At 52.3% G+C, this 21,955-nt stretch overlaps 1 protein-coding gene across 2 annotated transcripts in view; it reads right to left on the reverse strand.

Moving 5' to 3' along the window:
• Window positions 1-5,162, reverse strand: part of LYST (lysosomal trafficking regulator) — a 104,358-nt gene extending 99,196 nt beyond the window's left edge. For both annotated transcript variants that reach the window (XM_029047008.1, XM_029047006.1), the window contains exon 1: window positions 5,086-5,162. The gene's annotated coding sequence lies outside the window, so the exon portion shown is untranslated. The remainder of the gene's footprint in view (window positions 1-5,085) is intronic.
• Between the last annotated feature and the right edge of the window lie 16,793 nt (window positions 5,163-21,955).

The following is a 21,955-nucleotide window of genomic DNA, read 5'->3' on the forward strand; positions in this document are numbered from 1 at the left end:
ACTTGTCTGCTGCATGATCTTGGGCAGGTCACTTCACTTCTCCGGGCCTTAATGATCTCATCTGTAAAATGGGGATTAAGAGTGTGAGCCCACTGTGGGGCAGGGCCTGTGTCCAATTCGATTTACTTGTATCCGCCCCAGCGTTTAATACAGTGCCTGGCACTTTGTAAGCACTTAATATCATTATTATTATTATTACTAAGCACTTAAATTCCATAATAATAATATCAGTATATTCGATACAGTGCCTGATCACCTATGGGTCTAAATCAGCAGCACCTTCTTTTAAAGGTAAAACCTTACAGTGACTGTTGACCAGATGAGCAATAAAACCTTCAGAATGAAAGTCTCTCTTCAAACAGGCTTTCTTCAATCCCACCCTTAAATCAACACAGATGGACTTTATTGGCCAATAATTGGTGAGAATTTCCACCTGGTGAATTTGAGTCCTCCCCTTCTCCAGAGGCCCTGGTCGTTTTTTGAAGCAGTGTGGCCTTGTGGATAGAGCACAAGCCTGGAAGTCAGGATGCCTGGGTTCCACTCCCTGGTGTGCCACTTGTCTGCTGGGCCACCTTGGGCAAGTTACTTCACTTCTCTGTGCCTCAGTTCCTTCACCTGCCAAATGGGGATTCAACACCTGTTCGCCCCTTCTTCTTAGACTGTAAGCCCCACGTGGGTCCTGATTATCTTGTATCTACCCAACGCTTAGTACAGCGCTTGACACCTAGTAAGCACCTAACGTCACTATTATTATTATTATTATTAATGCCACCATCTCACCCAGAAAAATTTCAAGACTGACCTGCTCCCTTTACTCACCTCCTCCCCTCGCCCCACACCATTTACGTATATATCTGTAGCTTTATTTTATATTGATGTCTATTTACTTGCATCGACATCTGTCTCCCCCGCTCCAGACTGTAAGCTTGTTGTGAGTGGGGATCGTCTACCTTTACTGCTCCACTGTACTTTCCCAAGCGTTTAGTACAGTGCTCTGCACAGAGTAAGTGCTCAATAAATACGATTAAATCTCAGCTCTGCCTGTGCTGCAGCATGAAGAAGCAGCAGCCCCCCGGGTTGCGCTTTGAAGAACAGAGGAAGTCAGGCAGACTAGAATCAACCGACACAGTATGTCTTCAGACGGGCAACTACCCAAAGATTTCCTGGAAGTGATTATTATTATTTTTTTTTTAAGTGAATTCCCAGACCCTCTCCAGATAATCCCGCTGGGCAAAGCTGCTCGGGAGTACACGCTAAATACCTGGGTAATAAATACAATTTACAATAAATACCATCGTTTTTCGATTTCTCAGCCACCGACGGAACGGGGGTGCAACTCTTCCACAGATATCTCGGCCACCACAAGCCACTTTGCAGAGAACTGACGATATTTTTATCATACTGAAGAACTTGAGTGCTGACAGAAAACTGGGACAGGATGAAAGCAACAGATTAGAGTACACAGAATAAATCCGAATTCCCTAGATGAATCAAAGATCTTCCCAGCACACTGAGCGGAAGTGGAATTACGTGGAAAAAATAAAGCAGGAGCACACTTTCTAGTGAGAAAATTTAAACCTCAGACATTTGTTAAATACGCATTCAGAAGACCCGAGGTGTCCGATAGTTCCGAAAGTCGAGAGCCTCATCTGAATACCGCACTGTCCATCTCTTCCAGCAAATCATTTTTGTTTCCTCTTGTGGCAACCTGAAATTTCACAATCCGGCTTCTCTACATAAATGTCACAAAGTAAGATTTTCCTTTCTTCTCCCTGCAGTTAGCAAATAACGCTCACCATTTCCAAGTGTTGCAAAAAGGGCAAGAGAGGTTCAAAAAGACAAATAACGGAGGTGATGAAGTTATTTTGTGGATGGGGGGGGAACGGTGGGTGAGGAAAACAAGGAATGGCCAAAACAAGGGGAGTTTTAGAAAATACTTTTCCGAAGAAAAACCGTACGCTGACACTACACTTCAAAACCACGCGCCCTCAGCTATTCTTTCAACAGGAAAGACGAGGGCACGTGATTCCTGAGACATTCCTGAACTTTTTTATTTTTTACAAGCATCACAAAATACTAGTGCTCATTTGGCCGAGGCTCCTCCACGGTTGTGACTACGGGGAGGGGACCAGAAGCCCCCTCGGAGACACGACATATAATTTCTGCGGCTTAAAATGATCCTCAGTCTCAGATAGGGATGTTAGGAAAGGACAGTAAGGGACCAGAAGAGTGCCCGAATAGCCGGCTTATAGAAGTGACCTTTGCCCTTTTTTAAAGACATGACAGAATTCATCTAGAGAGCATTCTTCGTGAGGCTGTTGATGGACATAATGCTTATGGCACCAAATAAACGCTAAAACCCCGGAATAGACGGACTGGTTTCTCCAAAGGAAAAATAAAAATACCGTCATCGACACCAGGGCTCCTGGAGGAGAACGTGACGGTTAAGAAATAAACCGTCAGTTCTGGGAGGAATGACAGAAGCCATGTTGCAGCCGTACTGGAAGGAGATCACGATCGATATTAAGTCACTAAAGGTTAACTTCCTTCTTTTCGTGTTCCCGTGGAGGCGGAACCGGAGGCGGCCGTCCTGCATCGTGGACACTACGCCTAAAATTCCATCCGCAGCGTGATTTGGGTCGTCGGCCGAACCCCGGCTCTCCGGGAGGCCGTCAAGGCCAGAGGTGGGCAGGGATGGACACAGAACCAAGCGAAAGCCTTCCCCCATCCTCCTCAATTCCAAGCCCCCGGGGAATTGCGGTTCTGAGCGCGAGATCCCCGGCGTCACAGTCGGGCCCAGTGCTAGCCCGTAACTGGCCGGAGCGGGAAGGGAGGGGTAAGAGGATGAGATGGGTACTTTTGGGGTGGCCAGAGTGGGCCCTCTGATGACTGTAGTGGAGATCCCTGGGGGTGTTGGGTCCCAGGGCAACGGCTACTAGTGCTCGATTCTCGGTAGCCCCCACACAGACACCATCCTTCAGGGTAGCGGGTAATGATTCCAACGAGAAAAGGAAGCCATGGGTTTGAACGGACCCTAGCGGGCCTACTCCAACCCCCCCCCCAGTGATTTTAAAAACACAAAAATCTCATCAGAGGAAAACTCGGCGCCGACAGGTCTTAACCCGCACTGGTCTTCTTTGCCTAAAGATGCGAGATTATGAATAGGAACTGGATCTCAAGGTGGGTTTTCCTGTCCTTCGGGTTTCTTCCCGCCAGCTGTCTAATCTCCCCTGTGCCTTGGACCCATCCACCCGCCCCCGGCCACGAGGCCCGCTTCTCGACAACCCCTGCCGAGGACGGGACGGCTCTCTCCCCGAAACAGCCTGGGGTGAGGGTTTCATTCCTCCTGCCAGGCCCAAGGGGGAAGCCAGCCCAAGGATGACGGAGAGGATGGGGAGAGACAGACGGCAGCAATGGAGGGGAGGGGATGAGACGAAGGGAGAGCGGGGGGGAGGGAAGGAGAACAAGGGAGAGCGGCGGGGAGGGAAGGAGAACAAGGGAGACCAGCAGGAAGAAGAGAATAAAGGAGAGCAGAAGGGAAGAAAGAAGAAGGGAGCGCAGCGAGTAAGGGAAGAAGGAAGAAGGACAGCAGCAGGGAAGGGAAGAAGAAAGAGCAGCAGGGAAGGGAAGAAGGAAGAGGAGCAACATGGCTCAGGGGAAAGAGCCTGGGTTTGGGAGTCAGAGGTCATGGATTCTAATCCCCGCTCCACCACTTGTCAGCTGTGTGACTTTGGGCAAGCCACTTCACTTCTCCGGGTCTCAGTTCCCTCATCTGTAAAACGGGGATGAAGACTGTGAGCCTCACGTGGGACAATCAGATTACCTTGTATCCCCCCCAGCGCTTAGAACAGTGCTTGGCACATAGTAAGTGCTTAACAAATATCATCATCATTATTTTTATTAAGGAAGAGAGACCAGCAGGAAGGAGAGAAGGGAGAGAGCAGGGAGGAGAAGGAAAGGAAGGGAGAGCAGCAGCAGGGAGGAGAAGGAAAGAAGAAGGGAGAGCAGCAGCAAGGAGGGGAGAAGGGAGAGCAACAGGGAGGAAAAGGAGAGAAGGAGGGAGAGCAGCAGCAGGGAGGAAAGATGGAGAAGAGGGAAAGCAGCAGCAGCAAGGAGGGGAGAAGGGACAACAGCAGCAAGGAGGGAAGGAGGAGAAGAAGGGAGAGCAGCAGGGAGGAGGAGAGAAGGGAGAGCAAAAGCAGAGAGGAGAAGGAGAGAAGGGAGAGCAGCAGCAGGGAGAAGAAGGAAAGAAGGGAGAGCAGCAGCAGGGAGGGAAGGAGGGGAAGAAGGGACAGCAGCTGCAGGGAGGGAAGGAGAGAAGAAGGGAGAGCAGCAGCAGGGAGGGAAGGAGGGGAAGAAGGGACAGCAGCTGCAGGGAGGGAAGGAGAGAAGAAGGGAGAGCAGCAGGGAGAAGGAGAAAAGAAGGGAGAGCAGCAGGGAGAAGGAGAAAAGAAGGAAGAGCAGCAGCAAGGAGAAGGACAGAAGAAGGGAGAGCAGCAGCAGGGAGGGAAGGAGGGGAAGAAGGGACAGCAGCTGCAGGGAGGGAAGGAGAGAAGAAGGGAGAGCAGCAGGGAGAAGGAGAAAAGAAGGGAGAGCAGCTGCAGGGAGGAGAGAAGAAGGGAGAGCAGCAGCAGGGAGAAGGAGAGAAGGGAGAGCAGCAGCAGGGAGGAAAGGAGGGGAAGAAGGGACAGCAGCTGCAGGGAGGGAAGGAGAGAAGAAGGGAGAGCAGCAGCAGGGAGGGAAGGAGGGGAAGAAGGGACAGCAGCTGCAGGGAGGAGAGAAGAAGGGAGAGCAGCAGCAGGGAGGAAAGGGGGGGAAGAAGGGACAGCAGCTGCAGGGAGGGAAGGAGAGAGGCGAGCAGCAGCAGGGAGGGAAGGAGAAGGGCAGGCAGGCAGCAGCAGCAGGGGGAGGAGAAAGGAGAAGCAGAGGGAGGAAGGTGGTGAGGAGCCAGGCTGCGCTCACGGGGGAGCAGGGAAGGGGAGGAGGAGGAGGAGGAGGATGGCAGCGCCGAGCCCTCGGCCTTCGCGTGGGCAGGAGGAGAAGGCGGAGGGGCCCCGGACAACGGAAGCTGGGCTCCCCTCTTACCTGCCCCCAACGCGGCCCGGAGGAGAAGGAGGAGGAGGAGGAAAAGGAGGAGGCCGGAGGAGGAGGAGGAGGCCGCTGCCGCTCCCGCTGCCGCCGCCACCGCCGGCCGGGCCTCGGGCTGGGCCTGGACCTCGCCGCCCGCCAACCTCCGCCCTCCGTAACCAGGGAAACGGGGGGACCCCGCCCCCCCCGCCCTCCCGCCTCCGCGCCTGCGCCCCGCGCCCCGGAGCCCCGTCCTGACGTCACACCCGCCCGCCCAATGGCGGCACGAGGAGCCGCCGGGCCCCGACGCGCGCGCCCCCCTCCCCCGACGCGCGCGCCCCCGTCGACCCCGGCCTCCCCCAAGGCCTCGGTCGGGGCCTCCGGACCCTGGTCATGGTGCGATGAATCCCACTGATAAACAATGATCACTTTATCCATCTTCATCAATAATATCAAGAGGGCAATAAACAGTTTTTATTCCCCTTTGTGTTTTGTTCATGAGGTGTCCATCCCCTGGATTAATAATAATGTTGGTATTGGTTAAGCGCTTACTATGTGCAGAGCACTGTTCTAAGCGCTGGGGTAGACGCAGGGGAATCGGGTTGTCCCACGTGGGGCTCACAGTCTTCATCCCCATTTTACAGAGGAGGGAACTGAGGCCCAGAGAAGTGAAAGTGACTGGCCCACAGTCACACGGCTGACAAGTGGCAGAGGCGGGATTCGAACCCACGACCTCTGACTCCAAAGCCCGGGCTCTTTCCACTGAGGATTCTCTTTGTCGTGATGCTGGGGGGGTCTTGTTTTTGTCCGTCCCTCTCCCCTGATTAGACTGTGATCACGTCCAGGGAAGCAGCCAGGCCCAGAGGACAGAGGAGGGGCCTGGCACTAATCAGGATTAGAACCCAGGTCCCGCCACTTGTCTGCTGTGTGACCTTGGGCAAGTCACTTCACTTCTCTGGGCCTCAGTTCCCTCATCTGTAAAAGGGAGATTAAGAACATGAGCTCCATGTGGGGCAGGGACTGCGTCCAACCTGATTAGCGCCGGTGCTTAGACTAGTGCTTGACGCAGAGTAAGTGCTTAATGAATATCATCATCATCATCATCAACTGTACCCTTGTTATTCACCCCACTCTCAGCCCAATCGGATTTAGGTACAAACCTGGAATTTATTTTAATGTCTGTCTCCCCCTCTGCACTGTAAGCTCCCAGTGGGCAGGGTACGTTTCTACCAACTCTGCCCTATTGCATTCTCCCAAGCGCTTAGTAACGATGGTATTTGTTAAGCGCTTACTATGTGCCGAGCACTGTTCTAAGCGCTGGGGGAGATACGGGGTCATCAGGTTGTCCCACGTGAGGCTCACAGTTAATCCCCATTTTACAGATGAGGTAACTGAGGCCCGGAGAAGTGAAGTGACTCGCCCACAGTCACACGGCTGACAAGTGGCAGAGCCGGGGCTCGAACCCATGACCTCTGACTCCGAAGCCCAGGCTCTTTCCACTGAGCCACGCTGCTTCCAGCGCTCGGCAGCGCTCGGCAGACGGTAAACGCTCAAGAAATGGCAGTGATTGATTCCCGTGTACCAAGCTCCGTACTGTGCTCTGGGGAGAGTTCGGCAGGGTTAGTCGACATGAATCCCACCCTCGAGAATTTTACAATTTAGCGAGACAAGTCAGACCCTGAAATTTAGGGAGGACCTCGATCACCCCCACGTTTAGCCAAAAAATACTTTCCCTGAAATATCTGGGGACCTGAGGCCCGCGCTTACTCCCGAGCCTGCAGTATCCAAGTCATTTTCTAGTGCTGACGGTCTCAGTTTCCTCCTGACTGCCGATGGGAGTCACACATTTGCCCGGGAACATATGGTACTTCATAAATACTTGCAAACTGTTTGCGAGATGAAAAGGCTGCTCGACTTCCATTAGCGTGAAGCTACGTATCGCCAGGACGGCTGAGGGGAGATGAAAGTTATAGTCTTCCTTCAATTCCAATCTCTTTTTTTTATTGGTATTTGTTACGCACTTACTATGTGCCAGGCACTGTTCTAAGCACTGGGATAGATGCAAGATAATAGGAGTGGACACAGTCCCTGCCCCACATAGGGCTCACAGTCTTAATCCCCATTTACAGATGAGGTTACAGAGGCACAGGGAAGTAAAGTGACTTCCCCAAGGTCACCCAGCAGACAACTGGCAGAGTAGGGATTAGAATCCAAGTCCGCTGACTCCCGGGTTCCATCCACTAGGCCATGCTGCTTCTCATCTCTTCCCCTGATTGACAAACTCAGGTTTGGCCTGCTTCATAATATTTCCGACTAACTTTCTGCTGGAACAAGTAGGAGCTACAGCTGGAGAAGAGCAGACCTAGATTAACACACGCATCGGAGGTGTTTGAGGCATGGGTGGAAATGTAATAACATCATCATTAAAAATGTGGTCTTTGCAATTCATTTCTGTTTGCAAGAGCCAGGGAGAGACTGAGAGAGTTTAGAATCTCACGTAAACTCCCACTCCCTCTCCCTCTCTCCCCTGGAGGGATATATTTTTCCACGGCAGTAGTGGGGATGAGTTGCGACTAAACCATTCACACTCTCTCGTCTGGTGTCCCCGGAGCAAATAGTCCCAGCTGCAAAGCAGCGGTCAAGGTGACTGGGTAGGTTCAGCTCTACGAGATTTCCGCCAAAGAGCCCTCGCCGGTTTAATCATCAGTGGTATTTCTTAAGTATTTACAGTGGGCAGAGCCCCGTACTAAGCGCCTGGGAGAGTGTTGTGGCGCTCACGATAGCCAGAGTGCCGCTAAAGCTGTGGAGATGTTATCCAACCAACAAGATGGATATGTCCTCCAGCCACAGGAACAGATGCAGGCTTGCAGGGGTCATGATCCGGGGGGATGGACACAACTGGAAGACTGTAGTGATGAAGATGAAGCTTGCGGGTCCTTGGACACATCCCCAGAATTCTGACTTCCTGGCCTGAGGGACCCGTCCACAACTAGCCATCAATCAGTCGATGGATCATATTTCCCGAGTGCTAACTGTGTGCAGAGCACTTTACTAGGCACTTGGGAGAGTGGAATACAACAGAGTTGTTAGAAATATTCCCTGCCCGCCCAAAATGAGCTGACAGTCTTCCGGGGGGGGGGGGGGGGGATGGACATTAGTATAAATAAATTACAGATATGCTTGTAAATGTTGTGGGGCTGGGGGAGAGGTACAGTGCTCTGCACACGGTAAGCGCTCAATAAATACGACTGAATAAAGGGAGCAATTCAAGGTGAGGCAGAAGGGAGTGGGAAAAGAGGAAATGAGAGCTCAGTCGAGGAAGGCTTCTGGGAGGAGATGTGCCTTCCGTAAGGCTTTGAAGGTGGAGAGAGTAGTTGTCTGTTGGATTTGAAGAGGGAGGACGTTCTAGGCCAGAGGCAGGACGTGGGCAAGAGGTGGGCGGCAGACAGACGAGATAGTCATCTGCAGGTAATGGTACTGGCTGAACGCCTACTGAATGGCACGTGCTGAATTAAGCGCTTGGGAAAGAACGACATAAACCCACATTACCTCTCTAACAGGGGAGCAGGTCGGTGTCCTGGAGGGGAAAGCAGCCTCGTGCTCAACCTCTCTCATTTCTCCCCCGTGGAACAAACCAGGTGTGACCTAGGGAGAGGAAATACCCCACCAGGCCACGGCTCCGACATCGTTCGTCTAACAAGCCGCAGCTGACGCCTTCCAAGATCCTCTGGGAAATTTTGAAAACACAGGTTCTAAGCTCTCCGGGAGGGCGGATACTTTGTTTAGCAGATTGTATCCAGCCCTTAATGGGAACCTGATAAACATTTCATCATTTAATGATAGGTTTTCTCCCCTCTTTGGAGCGGGCAACGGTCTCCTACTCGACAATGCTTAGAAACCGGAAAGGTGAAAGTGGATTATTTCAGTGAGTCTGTAAGCTCTCCTATTAAACTGCAAGCTCCTCGAGGTCAGGGAATGTGTGGTGGACTGGCAAAGTACTGCACCAAGCGTTCAGTACAGCGCTCCGGAGACGGTGGGTGCTCAGTATATATCAGACGGCTCGATTCCTACATGGTTCTGGGCTAAGTACGGTAGAGAAAGTACAAGAGTCACCACTGTGACCCTCCCGGAGTTCAAACGACTAGGGGTATCCACCCCAGGGGTTAGTTCAACACCTGGCACATTGTAAATGCTTAACACCATTTTTAAAAAGCATTCAAAAAATAAATAAAGCAGACAGATATACACGAGCGTACACATTAAGAGAAAGAGCACGGCCTTCTGGAATGTGCCCCGGCCTGGGAGTCAAGGTTCTCATATCGGCTTTACCACTTGTCCGCTGTGGCCCTGGGCAAGCCTCTTTATCTCTTTGTGCCTCAGTTTCTTCCTCTGTAAAAGTGGGATTCAATATCCATTCTCCTTCTTTCTTGGACTGTGAGCCCCGTACGGGACAGGGATAGTGCCTGACCTGATTATCTTGTTTTACCCCAGCGATTTTTGCAGTGCTTGGCACAGAGTACATGCTTAGCAAATGCCAAATTTATTAATTATTATGAGTTCTAAGGAGGGTGTAAATATGTCTGCAAACGCTGGGGTTGGCTGAAGGGATGAGACGATTCACAAATGAGAAGCAGCGTGGCCTAGTGGCTAGAGCTCGGGTCTGAGAATCAGAAGGACCTGGGTTCTAGTCCCGGCTCTGCCACTTATCTGTCGTGTGACCTCAGCCAAGTCCCTTGACTTCTGTGCCTCGGTTACCTAATCTATAAAATGGCGATTAAGATTATGAGATCGTGTGGAACAGGGATTGGGTTCCACCTGACTACCTTGTATCTTCTCCAGAATTTAGAACAGTGCCTGGCACATAGTAAGCACTTAACAAATGCCATAAAAAAAAATACATTTCTCCTTTCAGCTTCCTCGAATCCCCAAGGTGGAATATACATCCTGCCACTTCCCACAGATCGCTTATGTACATACCCGTGATTTTATTTATTTATATTAATGTCTTTCTCCCCCACTAGACCGTAAACTCAGTGTGGGCAGGGATTATGTCTGTTATATTGTTGTCCTCTCCCAAGCGGCTTAGTACAGTGCTCTACACACAAAAAGCGCTCAATAAATACGATTGGCTGACTATACAATCTTTCCCCCAGCCCCTCCACCCACCACCCAAAACAGCTGCAGTGCTTCATTTTATACGAGGCCTTTTGAGCTGCAGGGTAAAGTTTTTTGATTTTTAAAAAAAGCACTTTTATAGTGCTGTGGTCATACTGTGGTGATGTCTCTACATACATTTTCTTCTTTAAAACGGAGACCAAGAGCTGGCTTGTTTAGCGCCCAGTTTTAGTGTTAATAATTAATGAACTTAATTTTAGCCCACTTTGTCTTAATTGACTGAGTCACTCTTTTAGTGTAAGGGATTTGGGAAAAAGGAGAGATTCCTTGAAATCTCACAAAAGCGTGAAGGGAAGTTCTCAAAGGAACTTTAAGGGAGGTAGCGTGACCTCACAAAAGAACATAAGACTGAAGGGCCAGGGATTAGTAGCCTCTTTTTCCCTGAAGAGGGAACTGAGACCCAGAGAGGATAAGAGACTTGCCCCAGGTCACACAGCGGGTGTGCGGTAGACCCGGGATTAGAACTCAGATCCTCTGACTCCCAGGTCTGTGCTCGTTCCTTTAGATCAGACCGCCTCCTGTGATTGAATAGCTTTTCCTGCTTGGAAGTGTCACGGCAGTAAAATCCTGGGCAATGGAAGTCACAGGATCCATCACGTAAGAGACTGTCATAACCCTACTAATCAAATCGCCTCAGGCAAATCACTTCACTTCTCTGGGCCTCAGTTCCCTCATCTGTAAAATGGGGATTACAACTGTAAGCCCCACGTGGAATAAGCACTGTGTCAACCTCATTTATCTTGTATCAACCCTAGTGCTTAGTACGGTGCTTGGCGCGTAGTAAATGCTCAACAAATACTGTTTTTAAAAAAAGCCGTCAGCCTCTTCTCGCTGTTTTCCCAGGACCAGATGATGCTTTTCATACGGTGAGGTTTTAATTGTTTTTCCAAACCGCAGCAGAGAATGACGCTCAAAAACAACCTATGTGATCTAGGTCACAAAACAGACAAATGGCGGAGCCGGGACTAGAACCCAGGTCCTCTGACTCCCAGGCCTGTGCTCTTTCCACTGGGCCACGCTGCTTCTCACCGTGTTATTGTATGTTGTGTAATATATAGATATTACATAACATAACACATATCTGCACATAGAAGCACTCAATAAATACTTCTGATTAATGAATTGAGGATCTAAGGCAGCGCAGAAGGACCGAAGAGGCCAGTGGGGAATAGAAGCTGAGAAGACGTGGGATGACTCAGTGAGGGCTTCCTGGAAGAGAAAGGATTTCAGAATCTCAGAAATCTGTGATTTTAGGTATTGAAGCTTTATTCTTCCTCTTTACTCCTCTTATTTGTAAATCTCTTCTGTCTGCTACCTCCCCCCTTAGACTGTAAACTTCTCAGATCAGGCAACGTGATTTCTGTATTGGCTATAATAATGATAATAATGATGGCATTTGTTAAGCGCTTTCTATGTGCCAAGCGCTCTTCTAAGCGCTGGGGTAGATACAAGCTTATCCGGTTGTCCCACTTGGGGCTCACGGTCTTGATCCCCATTTTACAGATGAGGCAACTGAGGCCCAGAGAAGTGAAGTGACTTGCCCACAGTCACTCAGCTGACAGGTGGCGGAGCCGGGATTAGAACCCACAACCTCTGACTCCTAAGCCTGGGTTCTTGCCACTAAGCCACGCTGCTTCTCTTCTAGGTGTTCACTGTAGCGTTCAGCGTAGAGCAGACACCCGGGATGGCTCGTTGCACGAAGTCGGTGCTCAGCAAAGTGCCTGTGCACAGTAGGGGCCTAGTACAGTGCTCTGCCCACAGTCGCTGCCCTGGGTTCGAACTCCACTCTGCCCAACGCCTGCCGTGTGACCTTGGGCAAGTGACTTCATTTCGCTGTGCCTCACTTACCTCATCTGTAAAATGGGGATTAAGACAGTAAACCCCTGGTGGGACGGGGAGTGTATCCAACCTGATTAACTTAAATCTACCTGAGCGCTTAGAACAACGGTAGGCACACAGTAAATGCTTAACAAGTACCATTATTATTATTATTATTGTTATCAAATACTATTACAGGGATGGATGCGCGCATGTATCTAAGTTCTTTCAAGGGACTAGGGTCTTAAGAGAAAGAATTCTACCTCTGCCAGTCAAAAACACCCCAGAAAAAAACCCCCATCTATTATTGCGATTCTCACCAGTTTCTTCCCCCCGCCGACTCCTCGACCCAGCTAAAAGGCACTGGTATTTTTAACGGTGTGAAGAATTCACGTCTTGAAGTGTTACCGCTCAAACACCTCCCTACTATTTCCTGCATAGCCCCCTCACGCCAGCGCCTGCACGTGGGTGACGTGGACCGGTTCCTGTGAGCCGAGAACCGGGATGGCGTGTTTAAACTCGAACGGCTTGAGGGTCTCGGGGGTCTCCTCCCCCGCCGGGCCGGGTGGGCTCCTTAGAGGGAGGGCCATCTTGCAAATGAGCGGGGAGCCAGCACGGCCTAGCGGTTAGAGCGCAGGTCCGAGCGTCAGAGGGACCTGGGTTCTGATGTGCGCTGTGCTGTGTGACTTTGGGCAAGTCACTTCATTTCTCGCTACCTCAGTTACTTCGTCTGTGAAACGGGGATTAAGACTCTGAGTCCCACGGGGGACAGGGACTGTGTCCAACCTACTTGTATCTCCCCCAGCGCTTAGTAGTCAATCGATAGTAATTATTGAGCGCTTACTCTGCGCGGATCACTGTAATAACAACAATAATGTTGGTATTTGTTAAGCGCTTACTATGTGCGGAGCACTGTTCTAAGCGCAGGGGGAGATACAGGGTCATCGTGTGTCCCACATGAGGCTCACAATCTTCATCCCCATTTTACAGATGAGGTCACTGAGGCAGAGAGAAGTTAAGTGACTTGCCCACAGTCACACAGCTGACAGGTGGCAGAGCCGGGATTCGACGCCGTACCGAGCGCTTGGGAGAGTACAGTAGAACAATAGACATGTTCCCTTCCCTATCAAGCTTAGAGTCTAGAGGGGGAGACAGACATTAATATAAATAGATACACGACAGATATGTATATAAGTGGGGTGGGCCGGGGATGGGGATGAATGAAGGGAACAAGTCAGGGAGACGCAGAAGGGAGTGGGAGAAAAGGAAAGAAGGTCTTAATCAGCCAAGTCCTCTTGGAGGGGGTGTGACTTCAATAAGGCTTTAAAGGGAGGGAGAGGGCCTGGCACATAGTAAATGCTTGATAAATACCGTTTAAAAAAGATAAAAAAAGGACGGGTGAGGTTGAGGCCCGAGAGCAAGGCCCCCATAGAGGAGTTGCTGACAGAACTAGTGGCTGGAGTGGCCCCTCTCTCGCTCTGTCATCCCTGCCTGGCGTTTTCCCGCTGGGCCCCACGATATCACGAGGGATTAGCTGGGCAGGGGCGCGACACATGGCCAAATACCCCGGAAACCAGCGGGCAATGGTGTTGGTAGTCGCCGGGCCTTTGCGGACCGTGTGTGGGCCGGTCCATCCCAGAGAAGGGCCTCGGGGACTCTTCCCTCAGAACCAGGGTGGCCTGGTAGAAAGGCCCCGAACCCGCGTTCTAATCCTGGCTCCGCCACTTTGCCGCCGCGTGAGCTCCGGTGAGTCACTTCACTTCTCTGGGCCTCCATTTCTTCAACTGTCAAATGGGGATTTCATACTTGTTCTCCCCCTCTCCGGAGTGTGAGCCCCAGGTGGGACGGGGACTCTGTCCAACCCGATTAACTTGTATCTACCCCAGTGCTTAGTACGGTTTGTGGCATATTGTAAGCACTTGACAGATACCATTAAAAAGATGCCATCCCACCAATGGTAGCAGAGTCTGGTGAAAAGAGCGTGATTCGGGGTGTCACAAGACCCGAGTTCCAGTTCCCAGGTCTGCCCCAGGCCTGCTGTGTGACCCCGTACATCCACTTAGCCTCTCTGGACCTCCGTTTCCTCACGTGATAGCCGCTCTTGGGTTGTGAGTCCCGTGTGGGACCGGGAATGTGGCCGATCTGATCGTCTTTACCCGCCCCGGCGCTGAGCACAGTGCAGGGGTATGGTGGAAGCCCCTAATAAACACCATCGGTATATCCCATGATCCATGAGCATTTTAGCCGCCCCAGATCTTCCTGGACAAAGAGGATCTTTGCCCTCAAAGTCACGAGGTCAGAGTGGGCCAACGAGCCAGGGAAGGGATGACGAGGAAGCCTCGGTTCGGTCCTGGGGGGACAAAGGGCCCTTTGAGGCCTAACTTCTGGGGACGTCTTAACAGTGACGTCTCTCTTTCGGGCGGCGGACCTCTTGGGCGCTGTTGGGAGGCGGGTCAACTGAGCGCTGTGCTCTGGCGTGGCGAAGTCCTGGGTTTTACTGCCTTGGCCTCAAGGACCCGGGGGGCCTTTTGGGGGTGGAATTTGGGTGGGAAAAGCTATCAGATGTCAAGTGTCAGCAGGGAAAAACAGCTGAAATCCACGTGAGATCCAGGTTGGCATCTTCTCTGGGATGGGACCTGGGGCCTCCCTAAATAATCCTAGTAATGAAAATTATACTCCCTCAAGGGTTTAGTACAGAGCTCTGCACACAGTAAGCACCCAGTAAATACTAATGATGGAATGATTGGTGATCAGCCTACATATCAAGCACTTACTACGAGAAGCAGCGTGGCTCAGTGGAAAGAGCGTGGGCTGGGGAGTCAGAGGTCATGTGTTCAAATCCCGGTCCACCTCTTAGCTGTGTGACTTTGGGCAAGTCACTTAACTTCTCTGGGCCTCAGTTACCTCATCTGTAAAACGGGGATTAAGACTGTGAGCCCCACGTGGGACAACGTGATGACCTTGTATCTACCCCAGCGCTTAGAACAGCGCTTGGCACATAATGCTTAACACATACCATCATCATCATCATGTCCTCTTTCCGCAGAATGTAAGCTCATTGTGGGCGGGGAACACGATCACCAACTCTGCTGAATTGGACTCTCTCAAGCGCTTAGTACAGTGCTCTGCACACAGTAAGTGCTCAATAAATACGATTGACCCACTAACTGGTGGGCTACCAACCTCAAAGCGGGGAAAGGAATCTCTCTTTCTCTGTCCTGACTTCTGAACTCCTCCTTCACTGGGGGGCAAATGTGACCAACACAACTCAACGCGATTCCAGACTGTGAGCTCGTCGTGGGCAAAGAATGTGTTCATTAGTTGTTGTATTGCATTCTCCCAAGTACTTAGGACAGCGTCTTGCACACGATGAGCACTCGATAAATGCTATTGAATGAACAAAAATGATAATAATAATAATAATTGTGGTACGTGTTAAGCGTTTACTATGTGCCGAGCGCTGTAGCAGACACAAGATAACCCCCCGATTAGACTGTAAGCCCTTCAATAGGCAGGGATTGTCTCTATCTGTCGCCGAAATGTCCATTCCAAGCGCTTAGTACAGTGCTCTGCACATAGTAAGCGCTCAATAAATACTATTGAATGAATGAATAACTTGGTGGGACACGGTCCCTGTCCCGTCTGGGGCTCGCCGTCTAAGGGAGAGCACAGGGCATGGGAAACAGGCCCACTGTGTGGCCTTGGGCAAGTCATTTAACCTCTCCGGGCCTCATTTTCCTTATCTGTAGAATGGAGAAAAGATACCTGCTCTCCCTCCCTCTTGGACTGTGAGCCCCGTGTGGGACAGGGATTGAGTCTGAACTCGTTTTCTTTTTCAATCCTAGAACAGCGAATGTCACCGTTTATCGTTGTATCGCACTTTCCCAAAAGCTTAGTACAGTGCTCTGCACACAGTAGGCTCTCAATAAATATGATCGAGTGAATGAATGAGTAAATTAATGTCCAAAGGTGTACATGCTGGTTATTTTTTTGGCACAAACCACCTCCTCCAGTTCCCTGCCAAACGTCTACTGCAGCCAACTGGCCTCCGTGGGTCGCGTGCCGTACAAACCTCCTGGTGTTCGAACAACGGGGAACCACGTCTGTTGGCGAACAGCGGATCTAATTACTGGCAAACGTATCGTGCCGGCATGAAAGGAGAAAATGAAATCAAAGAGGAGAACGCTCCTGGGGAGACTGGGGAGGGAGAGCCGGCCGGCCCGGGGAGACGTCCCGGCCGGGGCCTGGGTTCTTGGAGAACGGACGGGGTTGGCGGTGGTGGCGGGGGTGGTGATGGGAGGGCGGGAGTCGGGGGAGGCCTCAGAGAGAGATCGGTTTACACCCACACCCCAGACCGTCAACCCGAATGGAAACCTGAGACAGAAAGAGGTGGCCCTGTCCATCCCAGGTGCCCAGAGGGCCCTGAAGAGGGGTTGCTTAGCTACTGAAACGGGACACCCTGCTCTGCAGCACGGCGTGAGAGAAGCAGCGTGGCCTAGTGGACGGAGCCCGGGCTTGAGAGTCAGAAGGACCTGCGTTCTAATCCCGGCTCCGCCACTTCCTTGGGCAATAATAATAATAATGGGATTTGTTAAGCGCTTACTATGTGCCAGGCACTGTACCAAGCGCTGGGGTGGATACAAGCGAATCGGGTTGGGCGCAATCGCCGTCCCACACGGGGCTTACACTCTCAACCCCCATTTTACGGATGAGATCATTAAGGCCCAGAGAAGTGAAGTGACCAGGCCAAGGTCACGCGGCAGACAAGTGGCAGAGCCGGGATTTGAACCCGTGACCTCCTGACTCCCAGGCCCGGGCCCGATCCACAACGCCATGGTGCTTCTCTAGTCACTTGACTTCCCTGGGCCTCGTTTCCCTCATCCGGATAATGGGGATTAAGACTGTTAGCCCCACGTGGGCTAGGGACTGTGTCCAACCCGATTCGTTTGTCTCTACCCTAGCGCTTAGAACAGTGCTGGGTACACAATAAGCGCTCAGTAAATTCCACTGATGGATTGGTAGGGTGATGCAGTGGGGGGGGGGGGTCACCGTGAGGACCGCGTTTGTGTGTGTGTTTGCAAACGCATTTATGGTTATCACTAAGTGTGCGGGTGGAGCCTGTGGTTTCCTGCACTTAACCACTCGCTCAGGGGCCTGGGTCATGGGATCTCTCAGAGAGGAGGGGGTGGGATGGGAAGGGTTTTGGGGGGGAAGGGGGGGACGGGGGGAGGGGAACCAGGTGGAGGAGAGAGTGTGTCCCCCACCCCCCCGAAGAAATCCCTCCACCCAGGTCGCTCCGAGACGCCTCCCCCATGTCCCAGCCTCCTGCCCCTAGGCCCATCGAGGCTGGAGTCGGGGTGGGGGGCGGAGGGGCATCCGGACCGGACCCAAGCTGCTGGCCGGGGGTGGGGGGCGGGATGGGGGGGGAACCTCCCCTCCTCTGCCCTTCAGAGCCCCAAGTGACGCTCCAGGCGGGAAGCGGGCTGATATCCATCCCGCTGGGCTAGATCGACCCACCGACACCAACCTCCCTCACCACTTTCATCCAGGTGAATTCCCCCTCCTTCATTCCTCTGCCTCTCTCCTTCCATACATCAAGCGCTGAGCACGGTGCTCTGCACACAGTGAGCGCTCAGTAAATACGACTGAACGAAGGAAGGATTCCACCATCAGCCACTACGGCCAACTTCTTTCTCCCCCTTCATCACTTAGAAATCATTCTGCCTGCCTTCCCCATTAGATTGTCTGTTCCTCAAGGGCAGGAGCCTCATCTCTGACTCTGACTTCTCCTACTCTGCTCGGCGTCTCCCAAGTAGCGTGGCTTAAGTGGAAAGAGCACAGGCTAGGGAGTCGGAGGACTTGGGTTCCAATCCCGGCTCCGCCACCTGCCTGCCGTGTGACCTTGGACAAGCCGCTTAACTGCTCTGTGCCTCAGTCACCTCGTCTGCAAGAAGGGGGTTGAGGCTGTGAGCCCCACGTGGGACAACCCGATGACCTGGTGTCTACCCCAGCGCTTAGAATGGTGCTTGGCACATAGTAAGCACTTAACAGACACCATCGTTATCATTATTATTGTTATTCAGTAGGCACTCGGGACTGGGCAAAACACCACACACACAGCAGGTGCCTAGCCTAGTTCAGCCTCTTGGCACAGGTCGGGGCCAGAACAAGGCGAGACTTGGCAGCAGGAATAATAGAAGTAGCGACAGGAGGAGGAGGGCAGAGGAAGGGGCAGGGGAAAGGACAGGGGAGGAGGGGAGGAAAATCCCGAAGCCCCGCCGCTTCGCCCCGTCCCTGGGCGCTCTGAGAAGCTAAGAGGCACAGGACTGGACGTCATCTGCCGATTAGAGCCGTGGGCACCCCTGCCCCTTCTCTCCCCCGCCCCCGAGCGCGGTCCCCGGCCCCGGAGGGATCGGAGGGATTACCGCTCCCCGGGAAAACTAGGCCGGGCCTCAGGGTCCTTCTGCAGCCGGGGGACCGGCCGCTTCCACTCATTCAAAAAATCAGTGGTATTTATTGAGCGCCTACTGTGTGCAGGGCGCTGTGGAGAGGGCGACGTCACAATATCACAGACCCAATCCCTGCCCGCCGGAAGCCGCTGCTCTCTTCCCTGTCGGGGTCGTGGGACGTAGGCCGGGCCCCTTCGCGCCAGGCCTCGGGCCGCGAGGCGCCCACACAATCAACTCCCTCTCGGGGGCCAAGGCCGGGCCAGGAGTGCGGGGGGCGGTGTGCCCGCCCAGATCAGCGCAATCACAATGATGCGGTGTGTGTGTGTTTAGCAAAGAAGACGCCCCTTGTCCAGTCCCCTGCCCTGCTCCCAGTAGGTGTCCAGTAAAGTACTCCCCTCAAATCCGGCACTCGGTTCCATCCCCTAGGCTGTCTGCTCCTTGTGGGCAGGGATCGTCTCTACCGACTCCGTTGGATTGTCCTCTCCCAAGCGCTTAGTACGGTGCTCTGAACGCAGTTTAAGTGCTCAGTAAATACCGTTGATTGATGGATGGATTGACCGGCCACCGTAGACGCCCAGCTTATTGCTCTGAACCCGGTAGCTCCCGACCCAGTGCCCACCTCCCAGTAAGGACCCAGCCCAGTGACCCGCACGCAGTAGGTGCCCGGCCCAGTGCTCTGCACACAGTAGGTGCTCGCTAAGTACTGATGACGACCGTATCGCCCATCATCTAGTGGCTCTATCGGCTAGGCCGTGCATCTTCTCACGTGACCTGTCTGAACCTTCACGTATTTCCTCATCTGTAGACTGGGCTCAGGGTCCCCGCTATCTCCCTGCCTCTTAGTCTGGGAGCCCCAGGTGGGGAGGGGGACCGTGTCCGACCGAGCCGGGGACTGGGAGTCAGAGGGACCTGGGTTCTAATCCCGGCTCTGCCTCTTGTCTGCTGGGTGACTTCGGGTAAGTCGCTACGCTCCTCTGGGCCTCAGTTACTTCATCTGTAAAACGGGGATGAAGACTGCGAGCCCCATGTGGGACAGGGACCGTGTCCAACCTGATTATCTTCTAACTATCCAGAGCTTAGTACAGTGTGCGGCGCATAGTAAGTGCTTAACAAATACCACAGTTATTATTGTTCTGCCTCTACCGCGGTGCTTGGAGCGCAGTAAGTGCTTAACCGGCGATTAACCCCTTCTCCTATTCCCTTTGCGTCACCCTGACTTTGCTGCCTTTGTTCTTCCCCTGTTCCAGTTCCACAGCGCTTATGTCCGTATCGGTCAGTTATTTCTATTTAATAATAATGTTGGTATTTGTTAAGCGTTTACTATGTGCCGAGCACCGTTCTAAGCGCTGGGGTAGATACAGGGGAATCAGGTTGTCCCACGTGGGGCTCACAGTTAATCCCCATTTTACAGGTGAGGTAACTGAGGCACAGAGAAGTGAAGTGACTCGCCCACAGTCACACAGCTGACAAGTGGCAGAGCCGGGAGTCGAACTCATGACCTCTGACTCCGAAACCCAGGCTCTTTTCCACTGAGCCTCCCCCCGTCTGAATTCATTCATTCATTCAATAGTATCCATTGAGCGTTTACTATGTGCAGAGCACTGCACTAAGCGCTTGGAATGGACAATTCGGTCAGCTCCTCGTGAGCAGGGAAGGTGTCTCTTCATCAGTGCACTGTACTCTCCCAAGCGCCGAGTAGAGAAGCAGCATGGCTTAGAGGAAAGAACCGGGCTTGGGAGTCAGAGGTCGTGGGTTCTAATCCTTGTCTGCTGCGTGACTTTGGGTGAGTCACTTCACTTCTCTGGGCCTCACTTACCTCATCTGTAAAATGGGGATTGAGACCGTGAGCCCCACGTGGGACAACGTGACAACCTTGTATCTACCCCAGCGCTTAGAGGCGTGCTTGGGGCATAGTAAGCGCTTAACAAACACCTTCATTAGTATTACAGTGCTCTGAACACAGTAAGCTCTCGATAAATACGACCGAAGGACTGAAATACGGTTGAAGGACTGGACTCTGCCGACGGTCCCACACCCAATTTTGAAACCGTCCAGCATGAGAACCCTTCGGTTTGAAATAAGCGTCTCTCACGGGGGAGGCTGCGGGTGTCAGAGGAAAGGAAATTGCTCAATCTGAGAGACGTCCAAGATGCAGCACTTTTGGGTCCTTCGTTAGAAACGGCTCCGGGTGGCCCGGCTTTGCTCTCTCGCAATCACCCTGCTCTCTGGGCTGCCAAAAGAGCTCTGGTCGTGTTGCTTGGGGGCGAGGAGGAGGAGGAGGAGAAGAAAGAGTGTGAGCCCCCTGTGGAACAAGGACTGGGTCCAACCTGATTAACTTGTTATAATAATAATAATGATAATAATAATAATGGTATTTGTTAAGCGCTTACTATGTGCCAGGTACTGTACTAAGCGCTGGGGTGGACCAAAGCACATCAGGTTGGACACAGTCCCCTGCCCCGCGTGGGGCTCACAGTCTCAACCCCCATTTTACAGAAGAGGTAACTGAGGCCCAGAGAAATAAAGTGACTTGTCCAAGGTCACGCAGCAGACAAGTGGTGGAGCCAGGATTAGAATCCATGACCTTCTGCCACACAGGCTCTATCCACCACACCATGCTGCTTCTACCCCAGCGCTTAGAACGGTGCTTGGACAGCGTAAGTGTTTAACAAATATGATAATTATCAGTATTATTATGAGAAAAAGGAGGAGGAGCAGGAGGAGGAGAAAGAGAAGGAGGGGGAGAAAGAAGAGGAGGAGGAGGAGAAAGGAGGAGGAGGAAGAAGAGGAGATAGTGGAGGAGGAAGAGGAGGAGGAGGAACAAAGGCTGAAAGGAGGAGGAAGAAAGGTCTTCCCGAAAGGCTAGGAGCAAGCAGAAGAGGACCTGAGGGATCCCACTCCGTGGTCACGTGGTGGCTTCCAAGATTGAAAGGGACAATCATGGGATGGTGAGTCCGGGGTGGGGCGGGTTCGAGTCCCGGCTCTGCCGCCGGGCCCCTGGGGGACCTTAGGCAAATCCCTGAACCTCTCTGGGCCTCCTGGGCGCATCTGTAAAAGGGGAATAAAACACACACTCTCCCTCCCTCTTAGACTGAGAGCCCCGGGTGGGACAGAGAATGTATCTCATCTGGTTAGAGCTGATTACCTGATAAGTCCGGGCCTTATTCATTCATTCAATAGTATTTATTGAGCACTTACTATGTGCAGTGCACTGTACTAAGCGCTTGGAATGGACAATTCGGCAACAGATGGCATATAATAAGCATTTAACAAAAGAGGTTACTATAAGACTCACAGGAATACCCATCGACAACCTTCGGCCATCCCTACCTTCTGCCCTTCGTCATCTTCCTCGTGTTTTTCTGATCCACAGCATCTATTAAGCACTTACCCAGCGTATACGCATATAGATCTGCAATTTATTTATGTATGTTTATTAATGTCTG

The sequence above is a fragment of the Ornithorhynchus anatinus genome, chromosome 19, assembly GCF_004115215.2.
Source record: "Ornithorhynchus anatinus isolate Pmale09 chromosome 19, mOrnAna1.pri.v4, whole genome shotgun sequence".
Taxonomy (NCBI): Eukaryota; Metazoa; Chordata; class Mammalia; order Monotremata; family Ornithorhynchidae; genus Ornithorhynchus; species Ornithorhynchus anatinus.